The 25,961-nt window shown below is 44.4% G+C and overlaps 1 protein-coding gene and 1 long non-coding RNA gene across 4 annotated transcripts in view; one reads left to right on the top strand and one right to left on the bottom strand.

Annotated features, from left to right (window-relative positions):
* The window catches only part of LOC116978865 (long-chain-fatty-acid--CoA ligase 4-like), a 91,399-nt gene that overhangs the window by 61,433 nt on the left and 4,005 nt on the right, over positions 1-25,961 (bottom strand). The window contains exon 1 of one of the 3 annotated variants that reach the window (XM_033030119.1): positions 3,715-3,938. The exons of 1 other annotated variant lie outside the window; for it this stretch is intronic. The gene's annotated coding sequence lies outside the window, so the exon portion shown is untranslated. Of the gene's footprint in view, positions 1-3,714; positions 3,939-25,961 lie in introns of those variants that run through there. One more of the 3 variants, XM_033030121.1, reaches the window with a different exon arrangement.
* LOC116978866 lies at positions 6,237-24,569 on the top strand. Its single transcript, XR_004413583.1, has 3 exons — positions 6,237-6,247; positions 8,395-8,397; positions 24,357-24,569. It is a non-coding gene; the product is annotated as an uncharacterized LOC116978866 (long non-coding RNA).

The following is a 25,961-nucleotide window of genomic DNA, read 5'->3' as shown; positions in this document are numbered from 1 at the left end:
CTTGTTTGTGATGTTCATGAACTCCCACAATTTGTTCACATAAGTTTCAGCTTCCACTTGATCACCTACAGCTTCATACAAGAGAGGTGATGGACAAGAATCCAGTCTGGTAACTTTAGGAAAGTAGAACTGCAGAAGAGAATTAATTACACTTGCACATTTCTCTCACACCATTAATGCCTCACTTGAAGCAAAAAAAAAGAACCCAATCATATTGCACCTGCCAGAAATAGAGTTTTGATTGCCAGGGAGAATCAGGCCAACAAGATAAACATTGCCCATGAAACATTTGTCCTTGCAATTGGGACAGCACCACAAGGTAAAACGCAATGAGGTCAAGGGAATTAGATAGTCGTGACCGCACATAGGAGTGAATTGGATGGGTGCAAGGTAGTTACAAACAGACACAGCAAGCTAGGGTGAATCACCGAGTGGGTGGATGGCTACAAATGAGTCAAAGATCAACTCTCCCAATCTCCAAGGTTTCTCCACTGCAGATGTGGCAGTATTGCGGTCAAATTACGGAACAAATATCTAGACGCCTGCACAATCTGGAGACTCGAGTTCAAATGCCATTATTGGAAGACTGAAGTTTAAATTCAATTAAATCAACATGGGAGTATCATTAAGAGCCCATTCTGTTTGTTCAAATGCTTCAGGCAAGTACATCTGCTCCTGTTGCCGCACTGAATTGCATGCAACTCCAAATGCACCTTTGGAAAAGGCTGAAAAGCCACTTAGTTCAGGCAGAAACATCCAAATTCTGTAAAACGGATACATTGTGCAACAGAAACAGCTCTGGCATTAGAATATTTTCATCATAGTTCATTCACAAAGATCTGACTAACTTTTGTGCAATATTTCAGAATCTGGAGTTAAAACATTTCCTCTCAGCCCTGTCATTGCCTCTTAACTAACTCCCCTTCCTACTAAATTCCAAGAAATATGTTTAATCTTTCCTTGTACTTTAACCCTTCCGGTTTAGATTTCACCACAATATTTCCAGCATTTGCCATCCCAGGAGTCATCGTTCCCAAGGAGTGGTGTCCGATTCACTGACCAGGGCTTGAGGTGGCCGTGTTGCAGCTATAACCTCTTGCACAAGACTCCCTTGTGTGATGGCCAACATTTGTATGATACATAAAGATCAACAAATCTGCTTGGAACGTCATGGAATCAGAGTGGAAACAGGCCCTTCAGCCCAGCTTACCCACACCGGCCAACATGTCTCAGCTACACTAGTCCCACGTGCCTGCGTTTGGTCCATATCCCTTAATACCTGTCCTATCCTTGTACCTGTCTGACTGTTTCTTAAACGTTGGGATAGTCCCTGCCTCAACTACCTCCTCTGGCAGCTTGTTCCATACACCCACCACCCATTGTGCCAAAATGTTACCCATCAGATTCCTATTAAATCTTTTCCCCTTCACCTTGAACCTATGTCCTATAATCACCTACTCTGGGCAATAGACAGTGCATCTACCCGATCTATTCCTCTCATGATTTTATACACCTCTATAAGATCACCCCTCATCCTCCTGCGCTCCAAAGAAGAGTCCCAGCCTACTCAACCTCTCTCTGTAGCTCACACCCTCTAGTCCTGGCAACATCCTCGTAAATCTTCTCTGTACCCGCTCCAGCTTGACAACATCTGTCCCATAACATGGTGGCCGGATATCCTTATTAGGTTCCAATTGGATCAATGCATTTGCTCAAATCTAGCTGACATTCTGCTCACTCAATCAACAGCAATGTGCAATATAATGCCGTCACGACCCGAAACGTCACCCATTCCTCCTCTCCAGAGATGCTGCCTGACCCGCTGCGTTACTCCAACATTTTGTGTCTATCCTCAGTGTAAACCAGCAACTGCAGTTCCTTCCAATACATAATGCCGCCATCCCCATATCATACAAAACTGTTTTGTATCATCAACACACTGGCAGATTCACATTCACGACAATATCCACATTATTTCAGAAGTTTAGTTTAGTTTAGAGATACAGCGCCGAAACAGGTCTCTCGGCCCATCGAGTCCGCACTGACCAGCGATCCCTGCACATTACCACTATCCCATACACACGAGGGACAATTTTTCAAAAACATGTATCCCAAACCAATTAATCTACAGGCCTGTTCCGTCTTTGGAGTGTGGGAGGAAACCAACGTAGTCAATCTAGTTGCCCCTCACTAGAAAACTGCACTTATGGCTAGAATCAATCAGATTTATTCATCACATACACAACAAAGTGCAGCAAAAATGAATTTGCCAGCAGCGGTACAATCAAAAAGAACACCCAATACACAATAAAATGTAACACAAACATCCACCACAGCATTCTTCACTGTGGTTGAAGGCAACAAAGCACAGTCAGTCCTCCTCCATTGTTCCCCCGTGTCGAACTCTTCTCCAGGGATCCCCGGCGAGGGATCCCGTTGGATGGTAAGTCTACACCGCGCCCGCGGCTAAAGCTCTGCAGACCGTGGCTTCAAGCTGATGTAGGCCGCGGGCCGGCGATCCCAGGCTCCGGACGCCGCGCCCGCGGCTAGAAGCTCTGCAGAACGCAGCTTCAGGCTGAACAGTCCGCGGGCCAGCGATCGGAAAAAGTCTACGCTGTGCCCGCTGCTGAAGCTCCGGGCACGACTCCGGGAAAGGACGCACCAATCCTTGGTGTTAGGCCGCGAGGGAGGCGACATGGAAAAAGTCGCCTCTCTGTGGAGGAGGCGACCAAAAGCAGTTTCCCCCTCATTTCCCCCTTAACCCCCCTCACCACCTCCCCACACAAGACACTAAGAACTAAAACAAACATTTGGACATACTAAAAAAAAACAAAAATAAATAAAAATGACTAACACGCTGCTGGCAGGGCAGCCGTCTCACAGCGCCCCCAACGACTAAGTCACAGGGAGAATGTACAAACTCCATATAAACAGCACCCATAGTCAGATCAAACCCGGGTCTCAGCCGCTATAAGGCAGTAGCTCTATCGCTGTGCCACCCACTGTTTAACACACCCATTTTGTAATCCATCCTGCATGCCCATTACTTTCACGAAAGTATCCAGGACAGCATTGGAAGATGGACAAATCAGGTAACACTGCATGAAGACCATGGCAGCAAACAAGCTGCCAATATGGAATATTTTCTGCCAAACTCAACTTTTGCTGACTCCCCAATGGAATTTTTCACAGCTGAATACGATTAAGAAATACAGCTGGAAGAGCTCGTGTCTAATCAAATCCATACAGAATCAATGGAAAAAAGCAGTCAGCCTGAAGGATCAGGGACTATAGTATTCTTAGATTGATAGTAGCAATTTTCAATTCACATATATACCCACCCATTGATGAAGGAACTTCTTGTCGAAACATTTAACCATTTCTCTTGCCGCAGGCATTGCCTGTCCAGCAGAGCAGTTGTAGCATTTCTGATTTTCTTTATTTCAGATCATCAGCATCTATAGTTTGATTTTTATTTACCAGGCTACGTTGGATTATGTAAACTTTAAAGACATATAATCCGGTCATAAATCTAGCATAGAGTTACCGCTTCAACCGACTTCCGTTGACAGAAGCACTTTTTAAAGTGAGAACAATAGCTCAAGACTCACTCAACAGTACGCCACTTTGTCCTGGAGTCATCTTACACAGATTCTTAAAATCTTACAAAGTAAATACCTCAAGGAAAATAGAAAGTTAAACCAGTGCCCTTACAAGCAGGATAGTAGCGCCGAACACTGACTGAGAGACTTCAGACGTGCAGCCAATGCCTTCAACCAGCTGAGAGGGTCTGGAATGCAGCATGTGGAGGCAGAGCTGATCTTTTTATAAGCAGCATGTTTGCTACACCAAACTAGCTCATGATCCTCAGCAGTGGGTGAAAGGGGAGAACACTTGGGCAGGAAGTGATTCAGAAATATGACTGGAACATTTTATCATGGTAGAAGTCTTAACAAAATCAAAAAGGGAAACAGCAATCAACATTTACAGTCACGTTACGGCAGGCCTGGTGAGTGGCAACAACCCAACAGTTCGCACGGATTGGACGTAAACAGGATTGATGCAAGATAAACAAAGCGTTTAGCATGACGACAAGCTGGCAAAAAACGGCCTTTCCACGCATCATCTTTGGTTGTGCGTAACGCACCCCTTCACAATCTGCAGCTTCCAAAATCAAGATCACTCCAGGAATAGACTCAAAAAGCTAGAGTAACTGAGCCGGTCAGGCAGCATCTCTGGAGAAAAAATATGTAGAACTCGGAGAAGAGAGAAGGAGAACTTCAAAGTGGGCGTAGCTTGAGGAGATTTAGCAGTGGAGCAGATGAAGGAACATTAGACGCTGGTATAAACCGAAGATAGACCCAAAAAGCTGCAGTAACTCAGGATCTCTGGAAAAAATCCACTCCAGGAATCTATGCAGGTATTCCATTAGAGTTCATACATTTTAAACTCATTCATTAATGAATGGTCATAGTGGAAGTCAGATCCGGGGTATCAATTCCCTTGGGAAAGGTGATGATGAACCTCCTTGAACTGATTTCATTTTAAGTGGCAAATCGATCGCCTCTGAGCTGTCCATTAGGGAAGTCCAGTTTGTGGAACTAGTGGTGATGAAGGGATAGCAGTATATGGCCATGCTGATCGGCAACAAGATGGCAACCAGGCCAGGAGACTATTTGTGAGCTGGTCACAGAAGTGGATCTGCAATCACACACTACAATCGCGCCACACTTTTAAATCTCAATTCCCTTATCTTGTAACTGCGAATGGCTCGACTGTAATCATGTATTGTCTTTCCGCTGACTGGTTAGCACGCAACAAACATTTTCCACTGTACCTCGGTACACGTGACAATACATTAAACTAATTGAAACTGTGCAACTTGCAGGAGTGGCATTTTCATGACATCTTCCCTTGTCCTTCAAGAGGCTGGAGGGACAGAGGTTTGGGATCTGGTCTTGAAGCAACTTCAGAGTTAATGGGACCTGCAGGGCAGGATACCAGCCATTTTTACTTAGTTCTGTCTACATGCAATTCCAGGACCATAATAATGTAAAAAGTCCTCTGTAATAACCAATAAAGACTTTTGGTTCCTGGATAATCAGAAATACACAAAAAAATATTTTTTTTTCTCACCTCCATTCGGTTTAAACCAGCATCTGTAACTCTTTCCTAAATGTGACCTGGGCTTAACTGCATTAGCAGCTGGGTTGCCAGAAATGGAACTAAATCATCATCTGTTGTGAACACCTTCATGTCTGACATTAGCTGGAGAGAAGGTCAGTAATGAAGCAGACAAAGATGCTTGGAGTGAGAAGTCAAGACCCTTATTCAGAAGAGAGGGAGAGGGGAAAACTGAAATAAGTGCAGGGTGTGAAAACAAGACATCAAAGGGGATGAAGCTCAAGGAAAATGTAGACTAGATCATTGTTGGTGACAACAAAGCATAGAGTCCCTTTTTGAAACCAGTTCATGTATAGCAATGTAGCATTACCATATTACATTATTAAAAATCACAAAGCAGAAAATACAAAATGTAGGCTGAAATTTGGTCAAAATCAATGCAAGTCTTTAATGTCTTAAAATATCTTGAAATTAACAATTTGATTGAAAAAATGCCACAGAGCACAATTGGCGTGTTCAGGTCTGTTCTGGATTAACTTGAATAAACTGAGAACTTAGTGAAACAATTTTATACAATATACCCAAATTTCCCTTAACCCAGCTATAACTTACTTAGTGAAGTCAACAGCATTGGAGTGGTGTCACCACTAGTACGTGGAATAATCTGTGTAGAGTTACACCTTGGGGTATTAGAACCCTAGTTACTACTCTTCACATTTTTGAATCATTCAAACATTCCAGTACCTCGTGCTGGTGAAGGTGAGAATAGGAAGATAGGGGAAATGAATGTGTGGCTGAGGAGTTGGTGCAGGGGGCAGGGATTTAGATTTCTGGATCATTAGGATCTCTTCCGGGGCAGGGGTGACCTGTACAAAAGGAACGGGTTGCACCTTAATTGGAGGGGGACCAACATCCTAGCGGGAAGGTTTGCTAATGCTACATGGGAGGGTTTAAACTAGATTGGCAGGGATTGGTGGGATCTCGTGCAGGACAGAGGCATGCGAGAGGCTAGAAATTGGTATGGAGGATGGTGTGGGAAAGGTTAGTGTAGCAATGTTACAAAATTTTGAAATTTTAAAAATCAAGTCTGCAATTTATCCCATCAGATAAAGCATAAAAATAAGTTTAATTTGACACCTAATTCACTTTCATATCTCAAGTATTTAAAAAATTATGACCATTTTCATACTCGGAAATTAGCATCTTGTTCCCTATTGATTTTCTATGGACATAACAAAAAAGCTGTGATCGTGGACAGTCAAAAGCCCATAACTTTCTTAAAAATTAAGAGAACTGAATGAAATTTTCAGTTATCATAGATTGAAGCATTCTGAAACAAATATAAAATAATCTTACTTGGATGACCTGAAATTAAAGCATATAATTAGTTAGTTACCTAATTGTAGCTAATTCCAAACTTCAATTACTAGATCTAAACATCTATCCATTTCTTAATAAATGATTAACATTTTTAAATAGCCTAAGTGTCCAAATAATATTCACAAACAATTCACAATAAAACATGATTTTTAAATCTCATTTACATTAATTTATAGGCCAAATGGAAGGAATTTAGTGTTCAATTGCTGTAAATTAAAGTCCATTTAAATCAGCTTTCTAGTGGGATCCTGTGAACGCGCTGGTTTAGAACGTTCACATTGCGGTAGATTTGTGCCCTCAAATGCCCAGAAAAATACTGCGGGATATAATGGGCCCAAAATTAGCTACTCGCAATATTAAACTTTGTATAAAGGGATCTTAAGAAGCCCTTTTTAACGTAAAAATAAACAGCCTACCTTCCGTTTTCCCCTCTATGAGATCTGGCCCGTTGTCGGCGGTTGGGGGTTTAGAGGTTAATGTTTAAGCTACTATAACAATTTAATAGCGCCCTTAAAACTAATAATAGTTCAAGCGAGGGAATCTTCCAGCGATTTTTCGTTAATAATTAACTAGGCTGAAAAACCTCGATTTGAACAGCCTAGGGAAAATCGCGTTTTAAACCTGCCCCCCTCTAAACGGCACCAAAATCTCGCACACGGGCTGGGACAGATTTTCAGCGACGCTTCAGGTACGTTTTGCAACATACCTAGTTAGTGGACAGAATAGACAGGTGAAAGGCAGAGAGCGTGGAAGGAGGAGGGGGTGGGGGGGGGAAGGGGTGGAGGGTTGGAGTGGCCTTGCGAGTGCATTGTGACGTCACTCTGATTTTTCTTTGCAAAATGGGTGAGTTTGAATAAATCGGGCTGTTTTTAATATTTCAACAATTAATAACTTCGGAAATATAGGTGGAAATGCGACGGGAATGTGTTTATTACCACCACAGGAAAAATGCGGGTAGGATGTGTGAAAATGGGACAGCTGTGGCCTAGCGTTTGGAAGAAGATAGGAGTTAACCAGATTGACACACACAGAGACGGCCACTCACACATCTTAGGCGCAAACAAGACGAAGACTTTTAGTTATATCGAGATAAGGGGGAAAAAGGGTGAGTATCAAAAGAGATAGGCAAGGTCCTAAATGACTATTTTTCCTCTGTATTTGCCGAGGGGAAAGACAGTCAGACAGAGGGATTTGGAGGAGTCACTGGAAGTGGCTTGAGAGCAGTCAGGGTTAGTCGAAGAAGTGTTGAAGGTACCGTTTGAAGGTAGACAAATCTCCAGGGCCTGATCTGATATATCCGAGGACATTGTGGGAAACTAGAGAGGAAATTGCGGGAGCCCTGGTTGAAATTTACGAGTCATCCTTAAATACAGGATAGGTGCCAGAAGACTGGAGGGTGGCAAATGTTGTACATCTTTTCAAGAAGGGCTGCAGCGAAAATGCTGGGAACTATAGGCCAGTGAGCTTAACATCTGTAGTTGGTAAGTTACTGGAGAGTATTCAGAGGGATAGGATATAGACATTTGGAAGGGCAAGGGCTGATTAGGGATAGTCAGCAAGGTTTTGTACATGGGAGGTCGTGTCTTTCTTTTGAAGACGTGACCAAAAAGGTTGATGACAGCAGAGCTGTAGATGTTGTGTACATGGACTTCAGCAGTCAACAAGGTTCTGTATGATAAGATGCCCTGGATGATTAGATTGCATGGGATCTAAAGAGAGACAGCTGAATGGATAGCAAATTGGCTCCATGGAAGGAAGCAGAGGGTAATGGTGGAAGGTTGCTTCTCAGACGCCTGTGAATAGTGGTGTGCCTCAGGATTTGTTGCTGGGCCCGTTACTGTTTGTCATTTACATCAATGATTTGGATGAGAACATACAGGGCAAGATTAGCAAGTTTGCTGTTGATACAAAAGTTAGTGGTTTTGCAGATAATGAAGATGGTTGTGAACGATTGCAGCACGATTTGGATCGATTAACCAAGTGGGCGGAGGAATGGTTGATGGAATTTAATAATCAGAAGTGTGAGGTGCTGCATTTTGAGACATCGAACAAGGGCAGGACCTACACAGTAAATGGTAGGCCTCTGGGTAGTGTTGTAGAGCAGAGGGATCTAGGAGTACAGGTGCATGGTTCCTTGAAAGTCGAGTCGCAGGTAGATAAGGTGGTCAAAAAGGCTTTTGGCACTTTGGCCTTCATCAATCAGTGTATTGAGTATCGAAGTTGGGAGGTCATGTTGCAGTTGTATAAGACGTTTAGGCTGTGCGCCGAGGATCAAAAATGTGTCTAGAAATCAACTTTCGTGACCCATGGTTCGGAACTACATGAAATTTTGCACAGATTTAGATAAAATATAATTGAGAAGGAAGTCATAACTTGTCAGTGCCAAGAGTTGCACATTAATTAACTAAACTAATTAGAAAATGAGATCGAAAAAGTAAGCGTCATCTAGTGTCCAATGCCCATGTTACACCATGGGGAGCCTATTTCCGTATTGCAGTCTCTTTAAACCATAGAGTCGGAAGCAGGGCTTCGGCCCAAAACGTTGCCTATTTCCTTCGCTCCAATTGTGAGTTTTTTTTTTTTTTTTAATGAGACTGCTGCAGAGATCCTCTTGAACCAGCCTAATTAATGGGTGAGTGCAGTTCCTGTGGGTTCCCCCGTTTACTGAACCCCACTGACTGCCATTGTGCAAAGTGGGGGTCACAGCCACAGTGGGATTGCGGCATTGCCAGGCTGGGGGAAGGCTAAGGCAAGAAAATGCCTAACCCTAACCCTAACTCGCCCCCCTTCCAGAGCTGCCCACGGCTGGAGCTCGAGCCGCTTTGGGACTGGCTGTGGGTTCCATACGTGTGGCCCCGCAGCGCATCCACCTCGGCCAGCGTGTCCTTCTGGATCATCGTGGTGATGATGGTGGGGAGCAGCACTGCCCTGCACGCCTCCCGGGCCGCCTTCAGCACCCCCATAGCGCCAGCTCCGTCAGACCGCCTGCTCGCTTGCTGCAACACCGGCAGCTTGACAGTTCGACCGACCCCTCGCCACACACACCAGAGGCTGGCCAGACGCTCACCAACCCGGCGGAGGCCCGGCTCAACACTCACCAACCCGGCGGAGGCCCGGCCCAACACTCACCACCCACCGGCGGCCCGACCGATCCTCCACAGCATCCATCGGCCTACCGGCAAGCCAGACTGACTAATTGACTGATTGACCCTAACCCTAGCTGTACATTTGTTATTTATCATTTTTATTTAACAGTTCACATTATAACTTTATAAAGATAAATCAATTGAGAAGCAAAATGATCATCAAGGTGAGCATTACCTTTATTCCTTGTAAACCTTGTAATTGTTTTGATGTAATAAGGAGGTAGCCATGATCCCAGGGTCCTCGCTGCCTTGCGACCATAAAACAAAGCTCAGGATTGGTCAATTTGCGCCCGACCTCAATGTCAAACGTGCATTGATTGGGCAATTACTACTCAGAAAATTGGAGGTTTTTCTCATATTTCTTAAAAATGTGCAGGTTTTGGTCTTGACGGGTTTCAGCTATGATTTATATAATATTTTTACACAATATGTTAAAAATGTAGGTAGTTCCGTGAGTTGGGTCATGAACGTGAATGGAAAAGCTCCTCGGCCCACAGCCTAGTTGGTGAGACTGCGTTTAGAATATTGTGTTCAGTTCAGGGCACCATGTTATAGGAAACATAGTCAAGCTTGAAAGGATTCAGAAAAGATTTACGAGGATGTTGCCAGGACTAGAGGGTGTGAACTATAGGGAGAGGTTGAGTAGGCTGGGTCTCTATTCCATGGAGCACAGGAGGATAAGGTGTGAACTTATGGAGGTAAATAAGATCATGAGAGAAATAGATTGGATAGATGCACAGAGTCTTTTGCCCAGAGTAGAGGAATCGAGGACCAGAGAACATAGGTTCAAGGTGAAGGGGAAATGATTTAATAGGAATCCGAGGGGTAACCTTTTCACACAAAGGGTGGTGGGCGTATGGAATAAGCTGCCAGAGGAGGTAGTTGAGGCTGGGATCATCCCATCGTTTAAGAAACAGTTAGACAGGTACATGGATAGGACAGGTTTGGAATGATATGGACCAAGCGCAGGCAAGTGGGACTAATGTAACTGGGACATTGTTGGCTGGTGTGGGCGAGTTGGGCTGAAGGGTCTGTTTCCACTCTGTATCACTCTATTGCTTAAAAAGTACACAACAGTAATGGTTAAAGCTTATCCAGTAGATGTAGAATTTATTGCCAATGAAAGGAAGGTTTTATTTTATATAAACTTTTGCATTTTGATTTTACGTACGTTTCAACAAAAATATCTGTTGTGACTTTAAAAAAAAAGATTACAATGCATTTACTTCCACAGAACAAACTTACTGCAGTCCTATGGCAACGAAGGATGAAAGCGCAGAACATTTGGCCATTAAATCCCACTTCCCCATTCAATATAGATGACATCGACAATACTACACAATACCAATTGTCTTCGGATGCATTCTCAACTACTTCCTATAGTCCCGCTACACTCACAACTGTGTCGATCAATTCTGCTCTAACTCCATTTTAGCAGTTTGCAAATGACACAACCATGGTAGGCCGGATCTTGAACAATAATGAGATGGAGTACAGGAAGGAGATATGAGCTCAGTACTATAGTGTCAAAACAAGAACCTATCCTTGAATATCAATAAAAATTAAGGAGCTAGTCATTGACATCAGTACACATCCCAGGCTGCATCAATGGTGCAGATGTGGAGATGGTCAACAGCTCCATATGCCTAGGTGTAAATTTCTGACTCGTTCTCCTCCTCATCCCCCCCCCCCCCCCCCAATCCCCCAATTGACATCACACTGCCTTAGTAAATCAGCCAACATAATCAAGGACCAGATGTGCAGGAAGGAACTATAGATGCTGGTTTAAACCAAAGATAGACCCTTATGAAGAAGGATCTCAACCCAAAACTTCATCTATTCTTTTTCTCCAGAGATGCTGTCTGTTGGGCTGAGTTACTCCAGCTTTTTGTGTCTATAATCAAGGACCACTTCCATCTGTCATTCCCTCTACTCCCTTCTCTAATTGGATAGAAAATATAGGAGCCTGAAAGAACCTACATTCAGCAGCTGCAAAATCTTGTTTTGTATTTATTTTTGCATATCACAGAGCCTCTGATTCAATCCTGACTTTGTGCAAACTCCACATAGACAGCACCCATTCTTCCTGCGACTGTGGGTTTCCTCCCACATCCCAAAGGCACGCGGGTTTGTAGGTTAATTGGTGTCTGAAAATCGCCCCGTGTTTAGGGAGTGGATGAGAGAGTGGGAATACGCAGAACTAGTGTGAACGGATGATCGATGGTTGGCATGTACTCAGTGGGGAGAAGGGCCTGTTTCCATACTGTATCCCTAAATTAAACTAAACTAAACAATACGAAAAGTTACCATTCTTGCTGGAGGTCAAATTCAATAGCTTTCGATTGCCCCAATACCAACAGTGTTACATCCAGTGCCTCGGAATGACAGTGTAGCATCACATTCCCCATTCCCCAATACAGCACAAACCTGGACTTCATTACAGAGTCTGAAGAGGGTCTCAACCCGAAATATCACCCATTCCTTTTATCCAGAGATGCTGCCTGAGTTCCTCCAGCATTGTATTTATATCTTCATTACAGAGCACTGAGCTTCTGCTTTGTTCACACTTCAACCTTTTCATTAACCACAGTTGAGGAGGAACCACAATGCCATGTTGAACTGAGAAAAGGTCCAATGATGAAATGTCACGTTACAATTGGTAAACTAGGATGCAATTAGTAAATGCGTTGAACGGAGCCTGGGGCGACGGAGCTTGTGTTGAATGGAGGTTGTGCCGCTGGGAACAAAGGAGGACCCAGCGAGTTGGGGGGGGTGGAGAACAATGGAGGGCCTGGCGCGGGATACATTGTAACTTTGTCAGTGCCCTTTATGTGGCGACCATTTATATACCTTGGGTATGCAAGCAAGGAATTTCACTGCGACTTGTCACATGATAATAAACTACTCATTCATAAAGGTATCTTACTCCAAAAATTGTTTTAGACTACATCTATGGCAAAAGCAGAAGAGAATATGCTACATGTTTAAGAAGGAACTGCAGATGCTGGAGAATCGAAGGTAGATCAAAATGCTGGAGAAACTCAGCGGGTAAGGCAGCATCTATGGAGCGAAGGAAATAGGCAACGTTTCGGGTCAAGACCCTTCTTCAGAATATGCTACAGCTCACTTATAATTGTAAAATCGCATTGTCTGGGGGAGCAATTTAGACATTTGATGTGCTTGTTTTTTTTTATTAACTTAGTCTGTGGCGATGCTGGTAATCTTCATGAGTTAAACCATTTGAAACCGGGCTTGCCAAGAATTCCCCTAAGCCCCAGATCAATGCTGCTTAACACAACATGCATCTGGCAAAGAGTTTAAGAATTGATTTTGATTTATAGCATTCAAAGCTTTTCAGACAGATTGTGGAGATTCCCAGGCTGTAAATTACCTTGGGTTCTTCCATGGCAGAAAATGAATGTCCAGGACTTGTGAGAGGGCTGGTTGGATCCCTACAGCCTGCACACAGCATTATCACAGTGCAGCAAGCCTTTGGGAGAAGGCTATCCCAAATTTACTGCTCAAGGTACATTTGCATTAGTTGCTACATTATGAAAACTCAACCCCTAATCATTTCATTTAGTTTTAGTTTAGATATACAGTGCAGCCACAGGCCCTTCAGCCCATCGAGTCCGCACCGACCAGTGATCCCCGCACATTAACACTATCCGACACACACCAAGGATAATTGACATTTATACCAATTAACTTACAAACCTGTACATCTTTGGAGTGTGGGGAGAAACCGAAGATCTTGGAGAAAACCCACGCAGGTCACGGGGCGAATGTACAAACTCCGTACAGACAAGCACCTGTAGTCGGGATTGAACCTGGGTCTCCAGCGCTGTAAGTTCAGGAAGGCAACAACGCCACCGCTGCGCCACTGTGCCGTCCCACTTTTGAAACTCTGTGCAGGCAGTTAGGAGACAAGTGCACAAATGGTGCATATCGGCCTGACTTGGCACGATGTTCTTCCATGAAAGATTTCAGGTAACCAGATACAGGGCAGAAAACCGTTACAACTGAACTGGGTTTGTAATCTCCAGAACCCAGAGCAGAAATAACATTTTGCAAAGACAAATGGCAATTCCATTTAGTCATTTTTTCCCATGACCGGGCTAATTTTGGACATTCACGATGACTATAAGGTAAGAGCATCATAGTGGGATCATTCCAAGTTGGAATGCAAAGAGATTTATGATGCAAATCGAGGGCTATCTTTCACTAATGACACTCTTGAAGCAGTCTCGTTTACAACAGGAATTTTTGTCTTCTTGGCACCGTGGATATGAAACAATTGAATCTTTGGGATAGAGAATAAAAGCTGGAGGACATTCTGATCTAAAAGTTACAACTCAACCGTCTTGCTGCAATTATGCAGCAAGCTGAAGAACGGTTTCAAGTTTAGCTGGCCTGTGTACATGACGAAGGGTTGCTTAAGTGCACATCCTGCTATTTAAACAGGGAGTGCCGGAAAGCAAAATGAGGTGGTAGAAATATCAGCACGCCAGAAGTGTTAGGCAGAATCAAACACGTGGCATTGGAAAACGATCTTGCTGCAGCGCAAGGGATGGAATGAAAGAGGAAACTCAAAACAGGAACAAGAATCACACTTGGCGTATGAACCGCCTACGATAAACAACGCAGCAGTATTAATATAGACTTCTCTAACTTTAAGTAACCCTTGCTTTGCTTCTCTCCCCACCCAAGTACTCCGACCAGTTTAACTGTCTTCCTGATTTAATTTTATCTTTGTATGCTTCGTGGTCAACTTCCCCTAGCTAACAATGATCTATTCGACATGTTCCTTGACCGTCGTCCCCTTTGACGTCTCATTTTCACACCTTACCCTCTGTGTCTCCCTCTCCCCAGACTCTCAGTCAGATGAAGGGTCTCGACTCGAAACGTCACCCATTCCTTCTATCCAGAGATGCTGCCTGTCCTGTCCCGCTGAGTTCCTCCAGCACTTTGTGTTTATTTACAACAGAAAGAAAGGCCCGTTAACAATGAGGACCATGCATGGCAGTTTAAAAGCCCACCTACGACAGGTTACAAAGCCAAACACCTGGCTGAGGGGGTTTGCAGTCTAATAATTGTATTAGCCTGTTATTTAATTCTAGATCTTTAAATATACTGCAATGCATTGAACAGTGACTGCATGACCTTCAGTTTATAAAGAGACGCAGTCACTTTGCTTAGCAGCAAGGTGATGCCACACACACACACACACGTTAGAGGCTTGAGGAAGGAAAGAGAAGGATTCAACACAATTTGTGGACAAACAAAGATGATTGTCTTTCCTTGTCAGTAACGGCAGTGCCTCAGGACACCTCGGATCAGTTGTTAAGATACAATCTGCAACAGTAGTTCATGCTTGTGCTGATGACAGGGAATAGAGCTTTATTTTACACCATTAATCTGCCTAATGCTACTGACAGCTGGTTCATGGTGGAGAGGCCGGCCCGGTGCAGTATTTCACTTCCTTGCGTTGGTTTAGGGCTGGTCCCTCCCTTCCACCTGGCCAGCCAATCGACAGGGCGCTCAGCGCTCACCCCACAGCACGCACCACCCCCAGCCAGCCACGACCGGCAGGTGCACTCCTTACACTCACTAATAATATCAAAGCCAACTGATCCAATTCACAATAGTCGCAGCAAACACCCACCCTCCCACCTCAAATATTCTTAAGTACAAGACAAGGTCTGAAACGAGCTTTTGCTGCATTACTTTTAACCCTTCATTCACGACTTCTGTGCTTTAGAGATACAATGTGGAAAAAGGCCCTTCAGCCCACACCAACCCCCCCTGTTCCATGTTATCCCACTTTCTCATCCATTCCCTGCAGACGAGGGCCAATTTACAGAAGCTATTAACCTACAAACCCACACTTGTCTTTGGATTGTGTGAGGGACCCAGAGCACCCAGAGAAAACTCTCAGTGGTACACAAAATTGCTGGGGAAACTCAGCGGGTGCAGCAGCATCTATGGAGCGAAGGAAATAGGCGACGTTTCGGGCCGAAACCCTTCTTCAGATGCTGCTGCACCCACTGAGTTTCCCCAGCAATTTTGTGTACCTTCGATATTCCAGCATCTGCAGTTCCCTTTTGAAAACTCTCAGTCACAGGTTAGGCGAGCAAACTCCATGCAGGCAGTACCCAAGGTCAGGATCAAACCCAGGTCTCTGGCGCTGTGAGGCAGCAACTCTACCACTGTGCCACCGTGCCATCTAGTGCATCCTCTTCAATGCAAACTATCCTTTGCTACAAATTGTTTAGACTGTCCTCCCCCACCAAAAAAATAACTTAAAAAAAACATTCACCATCGTTGCACAAAATAATAGCTTGTAGATTTACAAGATAAAGGGTGGAAAATGGCCCCTCTCAGTGTGACAGGCTCTTCCAGGTGAGGTGCCAAGTGAGACAAACCTCAGAGTTCTGTGGTGATGGTGACAGGGCGGGCTGAACATTTGCAGAGGTAGAGTTGGATTTTGGCCAAGCTTCGGTCAACATTTCATGGAACAGACTGAGCTGGGGCATTGGAAATGAGCAATTTGGATTCGAAGCTTGGGTTGGGAGAGTGGTCTGAAATCCAGGGTGATGGTTGAGAATTTGGGTGACGAGAACTGTGCGGGAACTGTACTGGACGGTTGGTGCCACAGGATTTAGCTGCTGGCCCCTTATTTTGTGCAGTCTACATGGGTGATCTGGATTAATATACAGGACCTTATAGCTTCTTATGCAGTCTACATGGGTGATCTGGATTAATATACAGGACCTTATAGCTTCTTATAGAAACATATAAAATTATAAAAGGACTGAACAAGCTAGATGCAGGAAAAATGTTCCCAATGTTGGGCGAGTCCAGAACTAGGGGCCACAGTCTTAGAATAAAGGGGAGGCCATTTAAGACCGAGGTGAGAGAAAACCTTTTTCACCCAGAGTTGTGAATTTGTGGAATTCCCTGCCAGAGGGCAGTGGAGGCCAAGTCACTGGATGGATTTAAGAGAGAGTTAGATAGAGCTCTAGGGGCTAGTGGAATCAAGGGATATGGGGAGAAGGCAGGCACGGGTTATTGATAGGGGACGATCAGCCATGATCACAATTAATGGCGGTGCTGGCTCGAAGGGCCGAATGACCTCCTCCTGCACCTATTTCTATGTTTCTATGACCATTGCTGATTAGGCCAGTTTGGGAAGTGGGATGGGAACATCATGGTTTGCAGGCAGGGTTTGGTGCGCTGGTTAGCAGACAGGAAAGGCAGACTCACAGTCTAGAGAAACATAAAGTAACCATGCAGACAGGGCCATGGAGTACATGACGGGTGGTGTGAAGGAAGAGAGGGATCCTGTTGCGCATGCCCAACGGTCCATGAAGGTAGCAAGGCGGGCAGATGTGATGTGTGGAAGGGTATACACGGTACATACCCTGTAATGGCCATGGTGCAGGATACAGGAGCAGGGAGATGTAGCAGTGTGCAATATTTGGTGTACACGTACACAGTCCCAGTCATTGCATTGTATGAAGGAGCTAATGGCACTAGAGGGGCTGCAGCTGTGGTCTAGGAGATTGTTGGAGTGTTATTGGCAGGGGAGACCGAGGCCTGGACAGCAATGGTTGGAGGGAACCAGCATGCCTTGGCGGACGCCACTGACAGGGATGGAGCTGTGCTGACTAATGGAGGGGAAAGAAGAAATACAGACCATTTGAACAAGGGTCTCGACCCGAAATATCACCTTTTCCTTTTCTCTGACCCGCCGAGTTACTCCAGCTTTTTGTGTCATCCAACAAGTGATGCGAATCTGGAGAAAATGGCCGGAGGGGAAATAGTGGGAGCGGCAGCAGAGGTCCTTTAAATGAAGGACACCTGGATGAGCTGTCCAAGGGGCTATGGGGGGCACCAGGAGTAGGGAAGAGGAATTACCTAACACAAGGTCTAATTTTGACAGGCATGGAAACAATGGGCCAAATGGCCTCTTCCTGCACCATGAGTATTTATGATTCTATGAGTTTAGAAGAATAACTATCGCAAGAGTACAAATGCTGAATAGCTATCTTCCTTGCTCGGTTTCTCTACTGGGAGATATACGAAGAGTAAAATAGAATCCGGCAGTCCCAGGTGGGAAAGACAACCTCTCCTAAGCACAAGTGTTGAAGGCAAAACAACTTCACATTCCTTGACAAGTTGGAAACACATTGAGGAATGTGAATACCTTGAATCTTGAAATGTTGTTTCCATAGGAAGATAAGGAGAGGCCAGTTATCTCAAGAGCAGACAGACAAAACTCAACCAGACAGATAATGAATATCAAAGGTTGACTGATACAATGTCGGGGCTGAAGATTTTGAAGAATAGGGGTCTACTGCACTGTTTGTATTATCAGGCAACAACCGCCAGATTACATTGATCAGCAATTAAGCCTCCAGAATATCATAAAAACCCAAGCAACAGAAGCCCCCCCCCCTTCTCCTCAAGAAGCCCACCCTACCCCTGGTTCTGCAGTCCATCCACTTTGTCCATCCTATTGCCATATTCTCAAACTAATTTAATTTTAATTTTCAAAAATCTACCAGCATCAGCATTCACCCCCAAAGACTCATTCTCCAAGTGAAGGTATTTCTCCTCGTACAAGTATTAAAACCGTCAAATACATATACTATTACCATCTCCCTGGTTCCAAACTCATTAACTAGATCAAAGCGTGTCCCAACATCTTAAAAACAACAATAGTTAACCATGTAGATCAAATAGCCTTTGCCAGAATTCATTCCGCAGATGCTGTCGGACCTGGACTGTATCGTTTTACAAAGGGGACACGGGAAACAAAAGGGACACTTGCAACATGAACCTCGGTGTCCTGGTGTCAAGACAACAACCTTTCCCTCAATGTCAGCAAGAGAAAGGAGATAGTGATCGACTTCAGGCAGCTTAGGCACACACCTCAGTCTGCATTGACGGAGCCGAAGTAGAGATGGTTGAAAACTTCAAATTCCCAGGAGTGTATGTCTCCTGGACCACTCATACTGAAGCAACGATCAAGAAAGCACACCTCTCCTTCCTTAGAAGGCTTAGGAACTTGAGAGTTCTTCTTCACAAGCAAAGAATTTCACTGTGACTTGGCACACGTGACAATAAAGCATTCATTATTCATTCGTTCGTTCAACTTTTACAGGTGCGCCGTGGAAAGCATTTTATCAGGATGCATCACAGCTTGGTTTGAGAACAGCTCCATCCAAGACCGCAAGAAATTGCATCAAATTGTGGACACAGCCCAGACCATCACACAAACCAACCTCCGTTAAATTTTCTCCAATTACACCTCACGCTGCCTCGGCAAGTCCAGCAGATTAATCAAGGATGAGTCGCACCCTGGTCACTCCCTCTTCTCCCCTCTCCCATCAGGCAAAAGGGATAGAATTGTGAAACCGCACACCTCCAGATTCGGTGTCAGTTTCTTCCCAGCTGTTATCAGTAAACTGATCCATCCTACCACAACAGAGAACAATCCTGAACTATTATCTACCTCATTGGAGGCCATCGGACTATATTTGATCTGACTTTACCGACTTTATTTTGCACCAAATGCTATTCACATTAGTCGCTTAATCATGTATCTGTACGCTGTGGACGGCTCGATTGTAACGTATTGTCTTCCACTAACTGGTTAGCACGCAACAAAAGCTTTTCACTGCACCTCAGTACATGTAACAATAAACTAAAGTAAACAATTAGAAGTTAACATCCATTGAATTTGCAGTTTGTACCTTACATGACCTGAAAACCTGTAGGTTTTAACAACTTTTCATCAACCAATATAAAAAATGATCGTTTTGTTTTATTAAAATAGTGAACTGCGTAGCCGGTCATAGTGCGAACTCCATCATCAAGTTCGCCAACGACACCACTGTTGTATCACTGATGGCGACGAGTCAGAGTATAGAAAAGAGATCAGCCGATTGACCAAATGGTGCCAGCACAATAACCTGGCTCTCAACACCAGCAAAACCAAGGAACTGATTGTGGACTTTGGAAGGGGTAGGATGGGGGCCCATAGTCCCGTTTATATCAACGGGTCGATGGTGGAAAGGGTCAAGAACTTCAAATACCTGTGCGTGCATATTTCAGAAGATCCCAGAACACTGATGCAGTCATAAAGTAAGCACATCAGTGCCTCTACTTCCTGAGAAGATTACGGAGAGTCGGTTTGTCAAGGAGGGCTCTCTTGAACTTCTACAGGTGCACAGTAGAGAGCATGTTGACCGGTTGCATCGTGGCTTGGTTTGGGAACCTGAGCGTCCAGGAACGGAAAAGGCTACAAAAAGTAGTAAACACTGCCCAGTCCATCATCGGCTCTGACCTTCCCAACATCGAGGGGATCTATCGCAGGCGCTGCCTCAAAAAGCTGCCAGCATCATCAAGGACCCACACCATCCTGGCCACACACTCATCTCTCAGCTGCCATTAGGTAGAAGGTACAGGAGCCTGAAGACTGCAACGACCAGGTTCAGGAACAGCTTCTTCCCTACAGCCATCAGACTATTAAACACAACTTCAAACAAACTATGAACTATAACAGCCTATTGCACTTTATCTGTGTATTTATGTGTGTGTGCATATATATTCTATGGTATATGCTCACACTGATCTGATCTGATCTGTATTTATGCCTAAAATATTCTGTCATGCTGCAGCAAGCAAGAATTTCATTGTCCTATCTGGCACACATCACAATAAACTCTCTTGACTTGATTTGACCCTTATACGATATTAGCTGCACACCTTGCCCTTCTCAAGGTCACCACCTCCCCTCCTTATCAATCAAATCCATCAAAATCGTACAGAATTGCTCGATACATCCCATTTCATTTTGTGGGGCGCCACCGTGTCTGCTTGCGCCGAGTAGAGCAATTCCCATTGCCCTGTTCCTTCCCCAGAGCACTGCAAATTAATCTCCCTTCATCCCACCCAATTCCCATCTCAGGCCACTGATTGATGCTGCTTTCACCACTCCCAGGGGAGGGTTTGGATTCCAGACCATAAGCATTCCCTGCGGAAAAAAGGTTTTTCCTCATTTGTTCTCTCATCCATCAGCAGATGTAAAGTTGTGCAGAGGATTACACTCAGTTTCACCAACGACAGAATATGGTTGCAAAGAACAAAGATTCAATGGTGGCGCAGCGGTAGAGTTGCTGCCTTACAGTGCTTGCAGCGCCGGAGACCCAAGTTCGATCCCGACTACGGGTGCTGTCTGCACGGAGTTTGTACGTTCTCCCCGTGACCTGTGTGGGTTTTCTCCGAGATCTTCAGTTTCCTACCACACTCCACAAAGATGTACGGGTTTGTAGGTTAATTGGCTTTAACATTTAACACACATTTCTCAAATATTTAACACACATTTCTCAACATTTCACTGAGCAATCTCGTGTCAGACAGCTACTTTGTGATTAGCATCTCACGATTAAAACTGGCCGCTGTGCTCAAATTATCAACGCAATCAAAGACCTCCAATAACCCTAGACACGCACACTTCTTTACTCACAACTCTCGTGCAGTGCAAAGATCTAGAAACATGGCACGTGCTTGCCCAGTGAGCCATTATAATAAGCTAGACTCTTTCCGATTGCTTACACAACTTGATTAAAACAGCAGCGAACTGCATGCAGATAGCAGAAATATAAGCAACAAGCCGTTCTTTCTGCTTCCTAATGTACTGTTCATCAGCTCTTTTGAAGATTATCAACACAGTGTAATGCGAGAATTGTACAGAGATGTTAGCACTTCCTTATACTACACATTTAATGCAGTAAGCTGCCTTTAAAAAAAAAAAATTTTAAAAAGCAAAACATTCTTAAGATTGATCTCTTGAAAAAATTATTTGGGGTAAAACACAAAGAAACAAGAGCGAAGAAGGGTTTTTCCAAAATTGATACAAGAGCACAGGAACAATGAAAAAATCCCATTGTACCGGAAATGTGTAGATGCTGGTTTACACCGATGATAGATGCAAGGGGTCTTAACCTGAAACGTCACCTATTCCTTCTCTCCAGAGATGCTGCCTGGCCCGCTGAGCTACTCCTGCTTTTTGTGTCTATCGCCAGATAAAGGGCCTGTCCCACTATACTAGTTTACCCAAGAGTTCTCCCGAGTTTAAAAAAAATCAAACTCGTGGTAAGTACGTAGAATGGACGTAGCAGGTACGTCGGAGCTCGGGGACGTCTCTTAGCGGCTCGTAACGCTAACGGCAGGTACTCGGGAAACACGGTAATCCGAACGGCCATTACCATAATTCTCCGAGCTCAAATCAGGGGAAACTCGGGAGAACTTGTGAATTACCTCGTACAGTGGGACAGGGGCTTAATAACTACATTTCTTTCACCAGATAGTAATCTGGTGGAATGCTGTTTGTGTTCAAGTTATTCAGCTGTGGGGAGGCATCACAGTTAATCCTGCTCCTACCTGTTCCGAGCGGGTCAAAACCACTTCTCCTCTCCCCACCTAGTCCACGGAGTCCAACAGCATTCCTCCACAACCAATCAAACTCAGTACAGGCAGAAGAATCATGCGCTGCCCTTCACTAATCTGTTTGCCCAACAACCAAGTGCTTGATTTGCAGACAATGGGCGCGCAAAAGGCAATGGAATTTGAGAACTGCAAGTAAACAAAGGTTACCGTATATGCACAGCTCTGCGCAGCATAGGATCAAGTCCAGAATTACAACAATTAACACAAAGAGCACTTAGAGGGCACTAGGCAAAAAGTAAACGCAATTCAAGGCATCCGATCCTGATCTTGTGGCAATTTAATTCAAGTTTCCACCACCTTCGCTCGACAACATTTCAAAGGAACACGTATCCAACATCAGCTGAAATGACACTGCTTGGTAGAGAGAAAGAATCAAATGTTCAGACACGTTGGAATGGATGAGGCAGTGCAGAGACAGTAAAGGCCAAGTGTTTTTGTCAGTTTGGATTACTCTGCAGTCTCCGTAACTCTAGCCTCTAATGTACTCTCTATTGAAGTCTCCCTTTCTCTAAATCTTTCTTCCATTGTCAAATTCAGATCTTTCTGAAAGACAATTTTCACCAATTATTTGGGTCAGCCCAGCCCCAGACAAGATCCCAGCTAGATCGTGCCACTTAAAGTCACTCACCACTTGTCACAAACTGCAGGTTTTTTTTACACAAGCCTGCTTCATATCTTATCAGAAAAAAAGTGGTAGATGCTGGAGGCCCTCCGCATGTCAGTCAGCATCCAGAGAGAGAAACTGAGTTAATACCGCCTTCAGAGTTGGTAAATGAGAAAACAAGCATTAAGTTATACAAGGGGAGGAGTTGAGAGAGTTTAAATGATTTGAACAAAAAAAAAAAATGCCGCCTGATCTATGGCGGCACTATTGATGATCAGGCACTGATAAGGCATTCAACAGGTGTTGACCTTCCAGTGCTGAGTCTATTAGCAACCAGGAGGTTCTCTGTAACACCATCATCAATACTGCCAAAACAAAACATTGACACAAAATGCTGGAGTAACTCAGAGGGGCAGGCAGCATCTCTGGAGAGAAGGAATGGGTGATGTTTTGAGTCTAGACACTTCTTCAGACTGAGAGTCAGGGGAGAGGGAGACACAGAGATAAGGAAGCGTAAGAGATCGCAGGAGGAGCAGCGAGAGAGGATGGCGCAGAGCTCTCATCCGAGAGTCGGCATACCTTGAGGAGATTGTGCAGTGGAATTCTCCTCACTAATCAGATTGCTGCCAGTTGGATCCTGCTGTGCACAATCTGACCGCCACATTTCCCCCACCCTCCACGATGACTTCACTTGAGGAGCTCTGCAGAGCACTTGGGTGTCATGTGCAGGGGGCAATAAAGGCCCAACATCAAAGGTGAGTTCCTTTATATTCATTATTAATTAAAAGCAAAATCAATAGTCACCAACCATGTCGTTGGCAAAATATTAACAGCCGACATCAAGTGATCAATGCTGTTCCCACTTTGTCACGCGATGCAGCCTTTCCCTAAATGTGTCATTGTTCAGCTCAGAATGGCTGAATGCAATTTATCACAGTTAAAAAACACACAGATCTCAAGTGGTTGCAATCTGATGCACAGGCTGCTCTTTTCAGCTTGGAGATACACCATGTCCGTGCGAAGAAAGCAGGGCGACTGCCCAGAAATTACTAGTTCCCCTTCGAGATATTTATATTGCCGATTGATGCAATTTATCAGTTGAAAATACAAAAAGGCAGGATGTCAAGTATGCAGCTAGGATACAAACACAAGTTGGAAATCCGAAATAAAACGAGAAAAAGTTGAAACCATTCGCCAGTTGAGAAAACATGTGTGATGAGAGAAATAAGGTTAGCTATTCAGTTCTGCAGATCAGGTCACCACTTGCAAATATTTAACTCTACGTTTATCTCCCCAGATAATGGCAGACCTGCTGAGCAATGCATTATGGTTCAAAATGGCTATATACTCAATTGGGGTTACCCCTAAAACCTGCAGAGTCTAGAATTTAGCAATACAGATGCTCCTCGACTTACGATATTTCGGCTTTACGATGGTGCAAAGCGATACGCATTCAGTAGAATCCATACTTCCAATTTTGAATTTTTCCCGGGCTAGCAATATGCGGTACGATACTCTGTCGTGATACTGGGCAACGGCAGCTCCCAGTCAGCCTCGCGACCACTACTCAACAGTGTTGCCAGCGTGAAAAAAAGATATAAATTCGCCATCAGTTGGGCAGCGGCTGGTTTTGTTGTGCACTGGGAACTCGTGCACTGGTGGCCTGTCGAGCGGACAGTGTCGGAGGCTGCGAGCTGTTGATAAGTGGAGGAGTGGCAGGATGTCACGCCCCACCAACCTGGTGTGGGATGTGAGGAAGCGCTTGATGGGGCTGGAGGATCCCCGACTAATTCGCTTGTCCTATTTAGGTAAGAAGTGGTCGACAGGCGAGTGAGTGGCTGAGGTCCAACTCCTCCTCGGCTTCTCTTGTCAGTCAGCCCCTGCCTTGGTTGAGCTTAGCCACTGCGTCGTACAACCTTCATTTGAAAATGCTTTATCGACTTGGGTTATTTTCGATTTACGATGGGTGTATCGGGACGTAACCCCATCGCAAGTTGAGGAGCATCTGTTTTGGGGCAGCACAGTGCCAGTGCAAGTAATGTACCGTTCCAGTGACCCTAGTTCAATTCCAACCTCTGATGCTATCCATGTGGAGTTTGCACGCTTCCCCAGTGAGCACATGGAGTTTCCTCCAGTTGCCCTGGTTTCTCCCTAAGACCTGTTGGTTGGTAGGTGCATTGCCACTGTAAATTATCTCCAGTGCAGGATGTAGAAGAATCAGAACAATGTTATTGGGCATGGGTGAACAAAAATAGTCCAAAGGAAAATAAGTGAAGGAATTGGGTTGTGGGAATGGTTGAGATCCAACACAGGCTCAAAGAGATGAACGGTCTTCCTTTACGTCACAAGGAAATAAAGAGTCAGTTGATCAGCTCAAAAAACAGGCCCTTCAGTCCAACCCACTGAGACGGAAATATGAGAAATAAAAAAGATCTGTGCAGCAGATTTCTTAATTCAGAGTATTTTTCATTTTTAGATTTCCTTGATACAAAAAAAGCCGAGGATCTTTAGTCTTGATTACGTGCAAGGCTGAGATTGCTAGCTCTTTGGATACTAAAGAAAATAAAATAGTTCGACATTGGAGAAGGTTGAAGAATAGCCACAAAAAGCTGGAGTATCTCAGCGGGTCAGACAGCATCTCTGGAGAAAAGGAACAGGTGACATTTTGGGTCGAGATCGTTGTTCAGGTCCTTTTCTCCAGAGATGCTGTCTGTCCCGCTGAGTTACTCCAGGTCTTTATTTCCATTTTTGGTTTAAACCAGCATCTGCAGTTCCTTCCTACACATTTTACTTCATGGCATTTCAAGTTTGACGGGGTGTTGAAACAAATCTTAGAAGGATCCTTGCAATCAGGAGTTAATCTCTCATTCAGGCCTTTTAACATCTTGCTTAATGAGCCATTCAAAAAATGGTTCGATTAGGTAAATATCACCATTTTTAACCATTAATCCTCTGCAACAGAACACTGTGGTTTATACTCCACTTGTAACGCCACATGCAAATAGTAGAGGACAGCAGACTAGGTTATCACAAACAAGTAAATTCTTCAAATTCTCACTGGATTCCACCACTGTCCTACATTAGGGATGATTTACAGAGATCAATTAATTTACCAGCCATCAAATGCTTGACTGGAATTGACATCTTATCATTTAAACAACAAGTATGATATAAAGATAGATGAAACG

The sequence above is a fragment of the Amblyraja radiata genome, chromosome 12 (genome assembly GCF_010909765.2).
Source record: "Amblyraja radiata isolate CabotCenter1 chromosome 12, sAmbRad1.1.pri, whole genome shotgun sequence".
Taxonomy (NCBI): Eukaryota; Metazoa; Chordata; class Chondrichthyes; order Rajiformes; family Rajidae; genus Amblyraja; species Amblyraja radiata.
Note: the sequence above shows the minus strand (reverse complement) of the source record. Positions and strands in the feature narration are given on the sequence as shown.